Below are 17,230 nucleotides of genomic sequence, written 5' to 3' on the forward strand. Positions count from 1 at the left end.
GGCTTCTGATCTAACATGAAGGAATAAGTAGTGAATGTGGCTTTTGAGAAACAATAAACTGATTTCCTCCCACTTTTCCATAATTTCCATGTGCATTTTTAGCCTCATATATTTGAAATTCTTGGAGCACTGTGCACTGTGGAATGGGAAAGACAATTTATTTCCAATTTGCTACTATATTGTTTTACAACTTCAATACCAACACTATTTCATAACCTTTTATTTTTTTAGCCTCTTTATAGGAGTATAATTGCTTTACAATGGTGTGTTAGTTTCTGCTTTATAACAAAGTGAATCAGCTATACATATACATATATCCCCATATCTCCTCCCTCTTGGGTCTCCCTCACACCCTCCCTATCCCACCCCTCTAGGTGGTCACAAAGCACCCAGCTGATCTCCCTGTGTTATGCGGCTGCTTCCCACTAGCCATCTATTTTACGTTTGGTAGTGTATATAAATCCATGCCACTCTCTCACTTTGTCCCAGCTTACCCTTCCCCCTCCTCGTGTCCTCAAATCCATTCTCTACGTCTGCGTCTTTATTCCTGTGTTCATAACCTTTTTTAGGGGAAATGAAGCACTGAAAATTTCCCCGTCCATTGCAAGTGACAGTAAGGTGACCTCTAGTGGACTCTTATGGTAATTACCGGGACATTCTGGAATAAGGAGCCATCATTGCTGGTGGAGGGGCAGACCACTGAAATTAGAGCAGCTATTCAGCTACCTAGTGCTTGAAGTTCAGTTGGATGTACAGTCATCTTCAAGGCCAAGGCTGGGACAGGTGAGGGAGGTACATTCGAATGAAGCAAGTTTCATCACTGGTTAAAAGAGGCTTCAAGAGACCTTGAGTTTCCTGGAACTAACATTTCTCTAAAGGACCAAGGATTAGCTTATGACCAATCCACCGGATTGATTTTAGGGAAAAGAAATTTTCTCTTTGAAATAATAAACAGTGAGAGGGATTTGAAGTCATAATAGACCTTGTAGGCAAAGAGAAGGTAAGTATTCCACAATTTATGTTCTGTTTTGAGTGCTGGGACATGTTGGTAGGGGGAAGAGAAGGAAACAAACGTTTAAAAAATTCCAACTCAGGGCTAAATAGTCTCTCAATCTCCCAGTCTCTGTCTTTCTCACCCTCACCCTATACCTTTTATCCAGCCTTACTCAACAACCAAAACAAGGCAAAGCTTTGTTCACAGCCGTTCCCCAGGGCCTACTCTGGCCCCTTTTCTGGCTCTAAGTCATGTTTCCTGCCCACTGGACCTGCTTGACCTTGGTTACCTGCTTTGCTCCTTAGAAGTCCTTAAGAGTGTTTATTGGACTTACCTCTCAGGATATGCCCACTCCTGCTTGCTTTGGGGGAGGATATGCTGCCCCAACTCTGTTCATGAGGACCCAAGCCGTGGCAGCAGCTGGCCCACTCATGGTGGGGAACAGCTGGTTTGGACATTTGGTTTGGGCCTTTTGTCTATCAGTTATCCCTTCTGCCCTTGCCCCCTCTAACCTGGTATTTAGTCTTGTACCCTTGAGCCTGTTTCTCAAGTCACCATCCCCTGGCTTTGGTCCCATGTTTAACACCTAGATCTCATCTGACTCTGTAGGGCTCAGGCTTCTTTAGTTAAGGCTGACCTTTTTGGAACCCTGCTATGATGGGATATATATTGTGTCTTCAGGGTAGCATGATCATAGGTTAATAATGTTTTCTCAAAGGGAAAGAAAAACTCAATATCTACTATTATTCTCTTGATCAGCATTTAAAGATACTATTAAACCAAGCTCTGTCATACATTTAAATTTGAATGCCTTTTTCTGACGTTTAATATAAGAACATAGAGACTTATTCTTAACTTACAGAATACTTGTAAAGTCTAAATAATGTGTTAAAAAAAACCCAGAATACAGAAGTTATGTGTGAATTTCCTGTCATGCTAAATTATTATAAACATTTGCCTGCTTGGTTCAGAATTATTATCTCATCTCTTGTCTCTCCAGCTGCAGCAAGATCCCTCAAGAAAACCATGTTTATAGCTGGAGTCATTCATGATCTTAACAATAAGAATCAATGATCCTGTTCAGTGAATAACAGCTCAGATGGTGCTCATAACATGAACGGGCTCTGAAGCTGGCATACAAGAGGAGTTCAGAGGTTAGTGGATGTGAATGGTTTAATGAAAGATGACATGTCACAAAATACTTCAAGTCCAGCTGGTGGTATAAGAATCCATCTGGGAATTAAGCTCATCAGGAGTATAAAAACTGGGTTTGTTTAGGTTTGCCATGATTGAATGAATCTAAAGTATAGGTTTCCATGGTATTCTAGAATGAAAAAAAATTAACTTTTGAAGTAGTAAATGAATTTACTTATAAAGTGAACTGAGACTGTTCTTTTGAATGCCAAGGGAATTTCTTTCTTTTTATTTTTTTAAATTTTATTTTTTGGCTGCGCGGTATGTGGGATCTTGGCTCCCGGACCAGGGATCAAACCTGCTCCTCCTGCGTTGGAGGCGTGGAGTCTTAACCACTGGACCGCCAGGGAAGTCGCTAAGGGGGTTTCTAATTTCCCATCAAAAAAGGAGAAAAGGTCTTAAGGGTGGAAAAGCAGTATCTACCTCTTTATATTGAAGATTTGAAACACTTTTGACTTTTTCCATGAAGCACTTTCCTTAGTGCATTTTACCATAAGGGGGTGCTCTGGGATAATACTTTCCAGCAAAGCCGCTGTCTTTTCTACTTGTTTACCTAAAAAAAAAGCAAACATAGATTTGTTCCTTCTACTTCTCATCCAGATTCACTAAGCTTTGAAAGGTGTCGATTTAAATTAAAATGAAAAAAATAGTGAAAACTATTTAAAATAACCAGTGTCATTTTGTGTAGACCCTTGTTTCCTTTTTTGAGAAATAAGTTCAGAGGTTAGTGGATGTGAATGGTTTAATGAAAGATGGCATGTCACAAAATACACAATAAACCAAAATTACACTTGAATTCTGCTGGCTTGGGAACTAAAGCCATATCTTGATGAATTAGTATTTACTCTTTTACTTTAGTTCCTTTCTGTGGCATTACTTTCACTATGTCTTTGGCCAGTGCTATGGGGATGCATTGTAGTTGAAACTGCTTTCTTGCAAAGGTCTGTCAGTGTTTCTGTAACTTATTCTGTTAACCTCTGCCACATTTATTGACCAGTTCTTAGGTTCTGTTCTTGCCTCCCTAAGTGTGGGGAGTGACACAGTGGGGAGGAAACTCAATTCTGTTTTTATAGACTGGAAGGGAAAATGAGAGGCAATCATAGTAGCTATTCCAGGCACAGAATGCTGTGAAGGACAACTAGCTAGCCAAGGTCACCAACAGGGTTCTACTGCAGGATGTCTGAAGGTGTTGGCTCCTTATTGCCTGGGTGGCAAATGGCCCTGGTATATAGTAGAGGGATAGAGAGAAATGTTATATCTTTGCTTATAAAAGAGTAGTTCTTGCTATATATTCCCTAAACCCATCTCCTTAGGCATAACTACGTGAGACTTCTTTTGTCATCTTTTTTTTTTTTAAATAAATTTACTTATTTTATTTATTTATTTTTGGCTGCATTGGGTCTTCATTGCTGTGGACGGGCTTTCTTTAGTTGCGGTGAGTGGGGGCTGCTCTTTGTTGGGGTGTGCAGGCTTCTCATTCCCGTGGCTTCTCTTGTTGTGGAGCACGGACTCTAGGTGCATGGGCTTCAGTAGTTGTGGTGCGCAGGCTCAGTAGTTGTGGCCCACGGGCTCTAGAGCACAGACTTAGTAGTTGTGGCGCTTGGGCTTAGTTGCTCCGAGGCATGTGGGATCTTCCTGGACTAGGAATCAAACCCGTGTCCCCTGCATTGGTAGGTGGATTCTTAACCACTGTGCCACCAGGGAAGTCCCTCTTTAGTCATCTTTATGACCATTTAACTCTATATACAAGAGGGAAATTTGGCTGAGGATTTATATAAATAGTATAACTTGGGAGGTTTTTAGAATAATGTCTATTCATCAATCTTTAGTGTTCTTTTTATGCATGGCATTAATATTTTTAAAAAACAAGGTATATCCATATCAATATCTATATTTTAAAACACATTTTTCTTTTTTTTTAGTAATTGGTATTTCATTTTATTTTATTATTATTTAAAAAAATATTTATTTATTTTTGGCTGCGTCTGGTCTTAGTTGTGGCACACTGTATCTTTTGTTGCGGTGCACAGGCTCTTCATTGTAACATGTGGGCTTCTCTCTAGTTGCGGCGCGAGGGCTTAGTTGCCCTGTGGCTTGTGGGATCTTAGTTCCCCAACCAGGAATCGAACCTGCATCCCCTGCATTGGAAGGCGGATTCTTAACCACTGGACCACCAGGGAAGTCCCCAAAATACATTTTTCTTAAATATATGTTAAGTTCCACTTCCAATAATTGGTTACCTTTATTTATTTATTTATTTCTAGAGGTGATGCAGAGAAATGAGGAAAAGAAAGAGTTCTGGGTAAAGGAAAATGTACATAAGCTTTTTCCTCCTCAGTTTTAAGATTTAAAATAGTATTTTCCTTGTTCTTTACACTTGTGGGAAAAAACCCCAAACTTTTCTTAGATTCTTGACTATAATGGAATATCCTAAGGAAAAGCTTGCTTTAAGAGTCTAATATTGGAAACCCTAAGAGGTTATCAAATGGCCAAGAACTAAAACAAAGAAAGAAAATGTTCTCTAAGTTTTTTTTTTTTTTTTTGCTGTTTTCCCATCTATAAATTTAAAAATTTTAAGATTTAAAGTGAGCCATAGACTCCATGTGGCTGATAGTGGTCTCACACATTTTGTGGGCTGATCAAGCATCAGAAGGGGGAAGTGCAGTCACTAAACTTGCTCCTGACCTGCACACACATTTTTTTCCATTAATCCTTTTCACAGAACAGATGCTCTGGGTGCAGCTTTAGGCCAGAAGAATGTCCAAAATATGTGGGTGTGAATTTGGCCAAAGGGTTAGTTGAATGTGGAGCACAGATACCAGCCTAGTAACAGGCCACATTTTAATGAAAAACGCACATTCAGCATGGCATTATGTTTTTCAAAGAGGTAATTCCCAGTCATGGAGGACACAAGGGAGAAACAGGCATTCACGTGGAACTGCTTTAAAACAGAGTTCTTGTGTATCCTGGCCATGGGGCAGGGCTCACTAGTAACCCTTGGGAAATTAGATAATGGAATTTTGCTAGGCATAATTGAGTTTTTTTGGATCATCAGTCATAATTCTTCAAAAAGAAAAAGCCCTCTACAGTTGAATAAAGGAAAGACTTCAAAATTATAATTGGCTATGCTAGAAAAAAAAACTTTCAAAAGGGGAAAAGGGGTTGTCCCCTTCACATGCTGAGAACTGTGAATAAGCAGAGAAACAATTTTCCTTGTTCCACTTAATAAAAAAATAGTGAAGAAAACAAAGTGACCAAAAAAATCTTTACCTGAAGAATGAAATATAAAAGTCTCTTAGATACATGTTATACTAAAAGTGGTTCTATTTCCTCTCAAGAAATGTGTATGTGTTTTAAACCATTTGGGATCATCTATAAGTACATAAGCAACATAACTGAGGTTATTTTTTAAGAATGAGAGAAATGTAGAAATATCAGACTCAGTCACTTTTTAAATGTGAACAAAATGCTATTTGATAGTGTTAAAAAATAAACATTTAATTTTATGTCATTATTATGGCTAGTTGTAGATGGCATACAAAAACAGTGGAAAGTGGCTTCAAAAAAAGGAAATACATTGGGACTTCCCTGGTGGTCCAATGGTAAAGAATCCACCTTCCAGTGCAGGAGATGCGGGTCAGGGAACTAAGACCCACATGCAGTGGGGCAACTAAACCCACGCGCCACAACTACTGAGCCTGCGCGCCTCAACTAGAGAGACTGAGTGCTGCAAACTACAGAGCCCACGTGCTCTGGAACCTGTGCGCCACAACTAGAGAAGAGAAAACCCGCATGCCACAACTAGAGAGAAGACTGCACGCTGCAACGAAAGATCCCGTGTGCCTCAACGAAGTTCCTGCGTGCCGCAACTAAGACCTGACGTGGCCAAAAAAATTAAAAAATAATAATAAATAAATCTTTAGAAAATGAAATACATTAATGAAAGTATTATATCTGAGGTAAAGAAGGTGACAGTTTATTCTACTTTCTGCTAGTCAATTTTATGATCAGCCCCTTTCTTCAGAAGAGCTAGGGTGATGAGGGGATATGAAATTAGGACATCAAGGAAGAATGAAAGAATCTTAATGTTGTTTTAGTCTGAAGAAGGCAAGACTGGAAGAGTCAAGAGGAGGAAGAAGGATCAGGCTTCTTCTGGAAGGACCCTCCAAGTTGAATTTTATTCAGTGAATGGAAAAAATAGGGATTGGTCAAACTTGGTTCAATATTGAGCTCTTCAAATAGTTGGCCATTGTTGGGCAGTAATGTTGTAGAGAAGATTTCAATATAAAGATGCCATGCCAATAGGGTAAAGTTTATGAGATAGAGATATAGCCTCAATTCTGCCAAAGCCTTGAGTGTAAAAAAACTCAAAACTCAATTTATTTGCAAATATTGTTAAAATAAATAAATAAGCAAAGAAGTAAATATGCATATCCTTTAGGCATAAAATAAATGTTATATTTTACTTCTCAAGTGTTTGTTGAATTGAATTAGGTTAAATGTTATAAGCCCAGGAATAATTTATGGATAATATTCTTTCATTTTTAATATAGTTAAGCCTATTTTCTTTTCTTTTTTTGGCCGTGACACAGGGCATGCGGGATCTTAGTTCCCTGACCAGGGATCAAACCTGTGCCCCCTGCAGTAGAAGCGCGGAGTCCTAACCACCGGATCGCTTGAGAAGTCCCAAGCCTATTTTCTATACTATAAATTAGGCATGCGAAATCTCAGTTTTAGATAGAAAATCGTATTTCTACATTTAGCCTCTCTTAAATTATTACAACTAACAACATAAAGAAAACTCTTTTGAGTTTTAACAACTATTGGAATAAATTGAACTCCTTCTTGTTACCTTCTCTGTGAGCTGAAAACATTTGAGTCAAGGGCTAGAGGTTTCCTACACTTGGATTAAAAGAAAAAGAAAAACAACTCAGAAGCCTCTTTTCTTGCTCTGGAGGATTGGTGCTGGAACAATTGGGTATCTCTATGGAAAAAAATGAAATGGACTTCTACCTCATACCATAGACAAAAATCAATACCAGGTAGATTAATGACTTAAATATGAAAGTCAAAACAATAAAGCTGGGCTTCCCTGGTGGCGCAGTGGTTGGGGGTCCGCCTGCCGATGCGGGGGACACGGGTTCGTGCCCCGGTCCAGGAAGATCCCACATGCCGTGGAGCGGCTGGGCCCGTGAGCCATGGCCACTGAGGCTGCGCGTCCGGAGCCTGTGCTCCGCAACGGGAGAGCCACAACAGTGAGAGGCCCATGTACCGCAAAAAAAAAAAAAACCCAAAAAATACCTATAAAGCTATTGGAAGACAATACAGGAGAATACCTCAAGGGTTAAGTGCCCTTAAACAAGTCACAGAAATCACTAAACATAACATTTCACCATTTCACAATAAAGGATATCCAGATGGTTGATAAATTTTATGAAAAAGATGCTCAACCTCATTTCTATTAGGGCTGTGTAGATTAGTGGGATACCTTTACACACCTACCAGATTTGCGAAAATTAGTACATCTGACGATATCAAGGACTGGCCAGGGGAAGAAGCAGCCAGAGCGCTCATCTTATAGGTTTCTAATGGCAATGTAAATTGGCACAACTGCTTTGGAAATTAGTTCGCATCATCAGGTAAAGTTGAAGATACTCATATCCTATGACATGAGAATTCCACTCCTAGGAATGTACTGTGTGCTTATGTTTATCAGAGTTCATGTTTAACAGTATTCATAACAGCATTGTTCTTAGTAGTTCCCAGATGGAAACGTCATAAATATCCATCAACTGTACAGTGGAGGAATAAATTAAAGGATATGTAGAAAATGGAAAATTAGGCAGAAATGAAAATGCACAAGTATAGCTATAAGCAACAATATGGAGCAAAAGAGAATACATACAGTATGATTCCACTTCTATAAAGTTCAAAAATAGACAAACCTAAATTATATTATTTAAGGATACATACATGAGTGGTAAAACTAAAGGAAGCAAGGACATAATTGTGATAAAAGTAAAGATAATGGTTAACTCTGGGGTGATGGGAGAATAACAGAAGATCCATTCTCCAGAGTTAGCCAAGTATTGATGATTTCTAGAAGGAACAAGGTATAGAAAGTTCATGAGTTGAAAAGAAAGTGTGTCTAAGAGAAGAGCTATCTATAAATAAGGTATCATCTAGAGTTATCAGATCGAAATTCTGAAGTATTTTAGAAGATAAATTCATATCCAAACCTAACTAAGTTAGTATGGGCTTATATTTATGATTCATTTATTACCTGAAATCTTATGAGGGTAGATTATTGGTAATATTGTAGAATAGGCCAAAAATTGTTTTTTGGCTCTCTGGCCACCTCCTTTCTTGATTTTATCTCCTTGCCCAAACCCTGCATCTCATTTCTAAATTATTTAATGAAGATGATTGCTGCTCTCTTGGCTTAAGGGATTAACTCTCCCAGGAATTTGTATTTTAAGAGATTTTTTTAAAGAAGACTGAAAGGCTTTAAAGACCCCTAATAAAATCTTAGATAATGGAATTTAAACTATTTTTTTAAAACGTGGAGCAATTTTTCACAACGTGACTCACGTGTAAGGTTTTGTGAGTAACAATCAGCCTCTGCTTGCAGAAGGCCCACCAAAGAAGAGACCCCTGTCTAGCTTGGAGGTTGGTTTCTTTTGAAATTGACAAAGATTTAAAGCACTTTGCCTGAAGTTTTTGCTCTGTAAGAGGTGAAATCTCTACTAACTCAGTGAATTGTAAATAGAGATACACATTTTAGTTGTCCATGTTATGAGATGGCTATTTTCAATTCAGTGAAATGAAATATAACCAGCCACCAAAGTATGAAACTTATAAGTCCTTCATAAAAGAAACTGAAAAATTATATTCTTGGCTAGAATGGAATGAGTTTCTTTGACTTATAAAGTATAAATTGTTAAGATCACTAGTTTGGCAAAGTTAGAAAAGATCTATTATTATGCATACGTATAAGACGTCTACTGAATTTGAAATGCATTCTTTAAATAATTATCCCCAAGATTGGATCCTCTCCTGGGATAGAAGCAATCATCAGAGAGTACTAAATACCTAACTGATCGAGTAGGTAATTTGTGGAGCTGTGCTTGCAGTGAACAGAAGAATTTTTTAAAAAATTATTTGTTTATTTATTTATTTTGACTGTGCTGGGTCTTAGTTGTGGAACGCGGGATCTTCGTTGCGGCATGTGGACTCTTATTTGCGGCATGCATGCAGGATCTAGTTCCCCGACTAGGGATTGAACCCAAGCCCCCTACATTGGGAGCACGGAGTCTTACCCACTGGACCACCAGGGAAGTCCCAAACAGAAGAATTTAAATAAGTTGGATTATTGAATTAGTCCAATTAGTTGAATTAATATTAATTCAATTAGTATTAATTGAATTAGTATTAATTAGTATTAATATTAATTAGTTGAATTAATATTCAACTATCTAACTGTTGAATACCCAAAATTCACTGGGTGAAAATAATTGCTAATCCACCTCAAAATTGTGGGTGAAAAGAATTGCTCCTGTATTAGTTTAAATGTTAGCTCAATAATATAAACAGGTGTTAAAATATGTACAGTTTACCCTTGAACAACACGGGTTTGAACTGTGTGGGTCCACTTATATGTGGATTTTTTCAGTAGTAAATAATACAGTACTACACAACCCGAGGTTAGTTGAATTCTCAGATGCTGGAACGTGGATACAGAGGAACTTGGGATACTGAGGGCTGACTAATTTATATGCAGCCTTTCTATTACACAGAGTTGATGCCCCTAACTCGTGTGTTGTTCAAGTGTCAACTGTAGATTCTCTCTCTCTCTCTCTCCCTCTCTCTCTCTTTCTCTCTCTCTCTCTCTCTCTCTCTCTCTCTCTCTCTCTCTCGCACACGCGCGCACACACACACACACACACACACGCATTTTCTTGAGAATTTCATTAATTTCTTTTCTGAGTGGTCAGGGATACCTGTAGTAGATTTCTAAATGGTTGTTTAAGTATCTTGATGCATCTTTGTTTGTTTCAGGGTAGGTAATCTGGTTGCCACAGTTAATATTTTATTTTCTACTTCTATTACCTAATTTTTATGGGAATCTCACAAGTGCACAAGGGTATGTATATGTGTGTGTGTATATATATATATATATATATATATATATATATTCATTCCCTGGAACATTTTTTTTTTCCAACCCGTGCCCCCTGCATTGGAAGTGTGGCATCTTAACCACTGGACCACCAGGGAAGTCCCCCTGAAACATTTTTTTAATTTAATTTTTATTTTATATTAGAGTATAGTTGATTTACAATGTTGTGTTAGTCTCAGGTGTACAGCAAAGTGATTCAGTTATCCATATATATATATATCCATTCTTTTTCAGATTCTTTGCCCATATAGGTTATTACAGAATATTGAGTAGAGTTCCCTGTGCTATACAGTAGGTCCTTGTTGATTATTTTATATATAGTAGTGTGTATATGTTAATCCCAAACTCCTAATTTATCCCTCCCCCAGCCTTTCCCCTTTGGTAACCGTAAGTTTGTTTTCTATGTCTGTGAGTCTGTTTTCTGTTTTGTAAATAAGTTCATTTGTATCATTTTTTTAGATTCCACATAAAAGTGATATCATATGATATTTGCATTTCTGTACACTAACAACAAAATATCAGCAAGAGAAATTAAGGAAACAATTCCATTTACCATTGCATCAAAAAGAATAACACACCTAGGAATAAACCTACCTAAGGAGGCAAAAGACCTGTACTCTGAAAATTATAAGATGCTGATGAGAGAAATTGAAGATGACACAAACAGATGGAAAGATAAACCATGTTTTTGGATTGGAAGAATCAATATTGTAAAAATGACTATACTACTTAAGGAAATCTACAGAATCAATGCAATCCCTATTAAATTCCCTGGAACATTTTAAAAGGAAAAAATAAAATTGAAGACAAGCTAAAATCCCATTGAAGTGGGATAGTTGTATTATGGTACAATGATAAAATGGAATACAATGATAAAATGAATGAGCTAGATTTATAGTATAAATGTAAAAGGATTCCCACTTCTACTATATTACCTTCCTTCTCCCAGCCTGTGCCTGTGACCTCATCAGGAGTTCCCTACAATCAGTTGATAGGGGAAGAGGAATCTTAGGACTGGTTTACAGATGATTCTGTGCAGTATGCAGGCACTACTTGAAAATGGACAGCTATAGTACTATGACCCCCTTCTGAGACATCCCTGAAAGACAGTGGGGAAAGGAAATACTCCCAGTGGGCAGAACGTCAAGCAGCACAGCGGCTTGCTCATTTTTCTTGGAAGGAAAAATGGCCAGATGTTACCTATACACTGACTCATGGGCTGTGGCCAATGGTTTGGCTGGATGGTCAGAGACTTGGAAGGAGCGCGACTGGAAAACTGGTAACAAAGACATTTTGGGAAGAGGTATATGGGTAGACTTCTCTGAATGAGTGAAAATGTGAAGTTATTTGTGTGTCATGTGAATGTTCACCAAAGTATATCCTCAGGAGAGGAGGATTTTATTTTTTAATTTAATTTAATTATTTTTTTTTAATTAATCAAGGATTTTAATAATCAAGTGGATAGAATGACCCATTCTGTGGATACCAGTCAGCCTCTTTCCTGAGCCACCTCTGTCATTGCCCAATGGGCTCATGAACAAAGTGGCCATAGTGGCAGGGATGGGGGTTATGCCTGGGCTCAGTGACATGGACTTGTACTCACCACAGCTGACCTGGCTATGGCCACTGCTGAGTGCTCAGTCTGCTACCTACACTGAGTCCCGATATGGCATCCTTCCCCAGGGTGATCAGCCAACTACCTGCTGACAGGTTGATTACATTGGACAACTTCCATCATGGAAGGGGCAGCATTTTGTTCTTACTGGAATAGACACTCTGGATGTGGATTTGCCTTCCCTGCATGTAGTGCTTCAGCTAAAAATACCATCCATAGACATATAGAATGCTTTATCCACTGTCATGGTATCCATACAGTATTGCTTCTGATCAAGGAACTTAATTTACAACAAATGAAGTGTGACAATGGACCATGCTCATGGAACTCATTGGTCTTACCATATTTCCCATCATCCTGAGGCAGCTGGCTTCATAGAATGGTGGAATGGCCCTTTGAAGACTCAGTTATAGTGCCAGCTAGGTGGCAGCATCTTGTAGGACAGTGTTTACCAGGAGGCTCTATGTGCTCTGTACTTTCTGCTGTTCTCCCATAGCCAGGATTCATGGGTCCAGGAATCAAGGGGTGGAAATGGGAGCAGTACCATTTTTCCCCTGGTGACCCACTAGCAAAGTTTTTTCTTCCTGTCCTCATGAGCTCATACTCTGCTGGCCTAGAGGTCTTGGTTTTGAATGGAAGAATAACTTTACCAGGAGACACAACAATGGATTGGAAGTTAAGACGGCCACTTTGGGCTCCTCATGCCTCTGAACAGGCAAAGAAGAGAGTTACTGTGTTGGCTGGGGTGACTGATCTTGAAAACCAAGGGGAAATTGGACTACTACTTCACAGTGGAGGTAAGGAAGTGTATGTCTGGCATACAGATCTCTTAGGGTATCTCTTATTATTACCATGCCTTGTTATCAAAGTTGATGGAAAACTACAGCAGCCTAATTCAGCAGGACTAGTAATGACACAGACCCTTTAGGAATGAAAGTTTGAGTTATCTACCTGGTAAAGAACCACGACCAGCTGAGGTGCTTGCTGAGGACAAGGGAAATACAGAATAGGGAGTGGAAGAATGTATTCTAAATACCAGCTATGGGACTTCCCAGGTGGCGCAGTGGTTAAGAATCTGCCTGCCAATGCAGGGGACACGGGTTTGAGCCCTGGTCCAGGAAGATCCCACATGCCTTGGAGCAACTAAGCCCGTGCGCCACAGCTACTGAGCCTGCGCTATAGAGCCCGCAAGCCACAGCTACTGAGCCCGCATGCCACAGCCACTGAAGCCCGCATGCCTAGAGCCCGTGCTCTGCAACAAGAGCAGCCACCGCAATGAGAAGCCTGCGCACCACAACGAAGAGTAGCCCCCGCTCGCTGCAACTAGAGAAAGCCCCCACACAGGAACGAAGACCCAACACAGCCAAAAATAAATAAAATAAATTTATTAAAATAAATTAATTAATACCAGCTGTGACCACATGACCAGTAATAATAAGAATTGTAATTGTCATGAGTATTTCTTCCTTATTTTGTTATGAATATGTTTGTGTGTGTATTCTTAGCAAGTATCTTCATTTTCTTCTCTCTCTTATCCTCTTATCATATAACATTAGATGTATTGACTTTACACTATAATATTTAAGTTGTATGGTATCAAGAAGAGTGAACATCACCCAGGAACTTTGCATCTTCTTTTGGAGAAAGCGTTAGTGCTTTTTCAGTTGAACAAAGTATAGTTGTATTATATTAGCTGGAAGTATAACCTTATTATTATGGACTGAATGTTTGTGTCCTTCCAAAATTCATATGTTGAAAACCTGACCCCCAATGTGATGGTATTAGGAGATGGGGCCGTTGGGATTAGGATTAGATGGGGTCGTGATGATAGAGCCCTCAGGAGTGGGATTACTGTCCTTATAAGTGTCACAAGAGAGCTTCCTATCCCTTCCTGCTTTCTGCCATGTGAGGATACAAGAAATCAGCACTTAGTAACTGGAAGAGTTGCTGGAAGAGCAATCTCACCAGAACTTGACCATGCTGGCACACTGATCTCAGACTTCCGAACTTCAAAACTATGAGAAATAAATTTCTGTTGTTCATAAGCCACCCAGTCTAGGATACTTTGTTATAGCAGCCTGAACTAAGACACTTGTTACTATCTTTGTTTAGATATCAGGCATGGTTTAAAGAGTACCAAATTGACAAGTAGTGGATTTGTGATAATTAATGTTATGTATAAACTTGGTTAGTCTATGGTGCCCAGATGTTTGGTTACATGCCAGTTTAGATGTTGTGGTGAAGGTATTTTAGATGTGATTAACATTTAAGTCAGTAGTTTGAGTAAAGCAGATTACCTTCCATAAGGTGGGTTGCTGAGCAATACACAGAGTAAATTCCGTTTTTATTAAAAATTCATATTCAAACATATGCACACATATAAATAAGTAGCCATGAAAAAAGTTCTGGAAATAATGCACACCAAACCAACAGCGATTACCTCTGGGGAATGGGACAGGGGCTGAGGTGAGGGAAGAGGTGTATCATTCCTTTTTGATTTTATAAAATTTCTGTAATTAAAATTTTCCCCAGTCAGAATGTATTTCTTACAATTGTCCTTTATTCCAGAAGAAGATCCTACTTTGCTTTATTTTGGTTAAGAGGATCAGTTATCAGTCTGACAAATTTTGTTTCCCAATATTCATCTACAACTGTAAGCTGGAACTAGTGCTATGCATGTCAAAGCACAGCTACACCATGACTATCTTCCTTCCGGCCTACAGGCTGTACAAATGTGCAGAATAAGACTAAGAATAATGTAACTTGTTTGAGATTCCATATTTTACAATAACTAAATGTAGTAACATAAATTATTAAAGATGTGAGATATTTTGTGTGAGTAAAGATGGCTTTTTTTTGGTAGTGTACTCGCAGTGTTGCAAATTGGGCTCCTCAGGCAGCAGGCTCTGAGACACAGCTTAGCATGCAGGATGTTTATTAAGCAGTGCCCTTGGGAATAAAGCTTGTTGAAACATGGGGAAGGAAGCAGAGGGATAAATCCAGCTGCGGTGCACACCAACCACAGTCTCAGCTGACCCCACAAAGAGCTCTGAAGCTAGAATGGCCGTTCGGGATTGTCCTAAATTGGCCCTAGGTGGCTAAGTGTTTATACTCCCACATCAACCAGTCATTGGATAAGGGGCCACCCTGGAAGGGGCATGGTTTTGGGCAAGGTTTCAGGCAAGGGTCTCTGCTTCTGAGGCAATCCTGAAAGGGGCTGGCTGACAGCAGAAGACTGATTGAGGTAATTCCTGAAAGGTGTTAACATAGGGTAAGGCTGTCTGCCACGAGTACTCCTAGCTGAAGCAACAAGTCCATCAGCGAAGAAGAATCTGGGTGGCACACCACAATGTCTACCTCATGCACCCTTCTTACTCTTGGGATCAATTTCTAAAACCATTTATGTGTCATTTTTTTAAATATGTAATCCTATTACATAATCATATCAGTATGGTACTTTAATGAGATAAGTCACGTGAAATACTTATGGTGCTTATTAAGTGCTAGCTATCATTATCATAATTATTATTCTCACCTAGTTGGCAGATGTCTTGAAAAAAACATAGTGTAATTTCCCAAGCTTTGTTTTTATTAAGCATGGAGAAGAGCTGGTACAAGCGGAAAAGAATATTATAACATTTCTGTTGAACATACATTATATTAAGTTTATCCTGAAAAAGTTACAAATTTTAAGTTGTTTTCCTGTAATCCCTTTCATATGATAAAGAGAATTTTATTCTTCCCTTTTGATTTTATAAGCTATAATTCAGTGTCATTTGATGATTCCTAAGGAACTCTCTTTCCTGGTTTATTAAGAAAAAAGTTAGACCCAGATTTTTTTTTTTTTTTTTTTTTGTGGTACACGGCCCTCTCACTGTTGTGGCCTCTCCCATTGCGGAGCACAGGCTCCGGATGCGCAGGCTCAGAGGCCATGGCTCACGGGCCCAGCCGCTCTGCGGCATGTGGGATCTTCCCGGACCAGGGCACGAACCCGTGTCCCCTGCATCGGCAGGCGGACTCTCAACCGCTGTGCCACCAGGGAAGCCCAGGCCCAGATTTTAAATTAATTCCCTTGACAAATGTAATCCCATCATAAATCATAACAATAAATGAAAAGCCAGCTTCTGCTCTAGGAAAAAATAGTCGTGTGAGACTATTGTGTTAATGCTGTTGAAATTTGGTTTTGTACATTTGACTGTATGCTGATGAAAAATATCTGTTAACCAGGGGGAAAAGAAAAGAAGCTAATAATACTTACTGAGTACTCTTCTAAGTATTTTACCTGCATTATCTCATATATCAGTCTTCTGAGGTAGATACTGTTACTGTCTCTTTTATAGATGATGAAACTGAGGTTCAGAAAGGTAATTTGATTAAGGTCAAACATCTAGTCAAGGGGCAGCACAGGAATTAGAACCCAGGATAATTGGGCTGCAAGATTCATATTTCTAATCATTCCACTTTACTGACATGAAGGACTGATTTGAGTCCTTCAAGGGTTTGAGTCCTTGATTCCTCTCAGTTAATCAATTGTTTATTGAAAACATACTGTGAACCCAGCACAGCCCAGGACTGGAAAGATTTTAAGATGATCAAGGGGAGTGTTTCTGCACCTTAATTATTCATTTACTATTTTTCTTTGTTGTCATGTGTACCACATGAAGTATTACTTCCCCCTTTCTGAACATTCTTGTTTCCAGAACTTGACTTGTATACTCAAATCTCTCAACTGTGTTAAAAAATCTTAACAAAAGAAATAGTTTTTATTATATCTTTTATACCTTTTGAAAGATGATTCAACATTTTGTTTAGTACAATAAGAAACTGAAGAGTGATATATCAGTGGTGATTTATTTTACTAGTGCATATGCTTCTAGATAATTTAATAATATTCTTCCATTTTCTTACTATTTTATTCTTTAAAAAAATCACAGTTGAGAATAGTTGGTCAGTAATGATGAACTAATTTCAAGGATGGTGACATAGCAAAGTAATTGAAGATATGAGAAAAATATCTCTAAGATACCCTATGTTAGATTTTAAAGAGTTCATTGGACCTGTTTGGTAATTGCAAGATATAATAAGTTTTATCCTAAAAAATAAAAAAGCAAAATTTCTCCTTGTTTTTTAAGACCTCTAAGATAAAAAATCAATCTTCTTAAATAAAGACCTCTATGAAAAATTAATCTTTACAAATAGAACTGCTCAAAAAAGAAATTCAAAAATCAAAAATGAGTCCAGTGGACAC

This window comes from Leucopleurus acutus (genome assembly GCF_964270905.1).
Source record: "Leucopleurus acutus genome assembly, chromosome: 11".
In the NCBI taxonomy this organism is placed as follows: domain Eukaryota; kingdom Metazoa; phylum Chordata; class Mammalia; order Artiodactyla; family Delphinidae; genus Leucopleurus; species Leucopleurus acutus.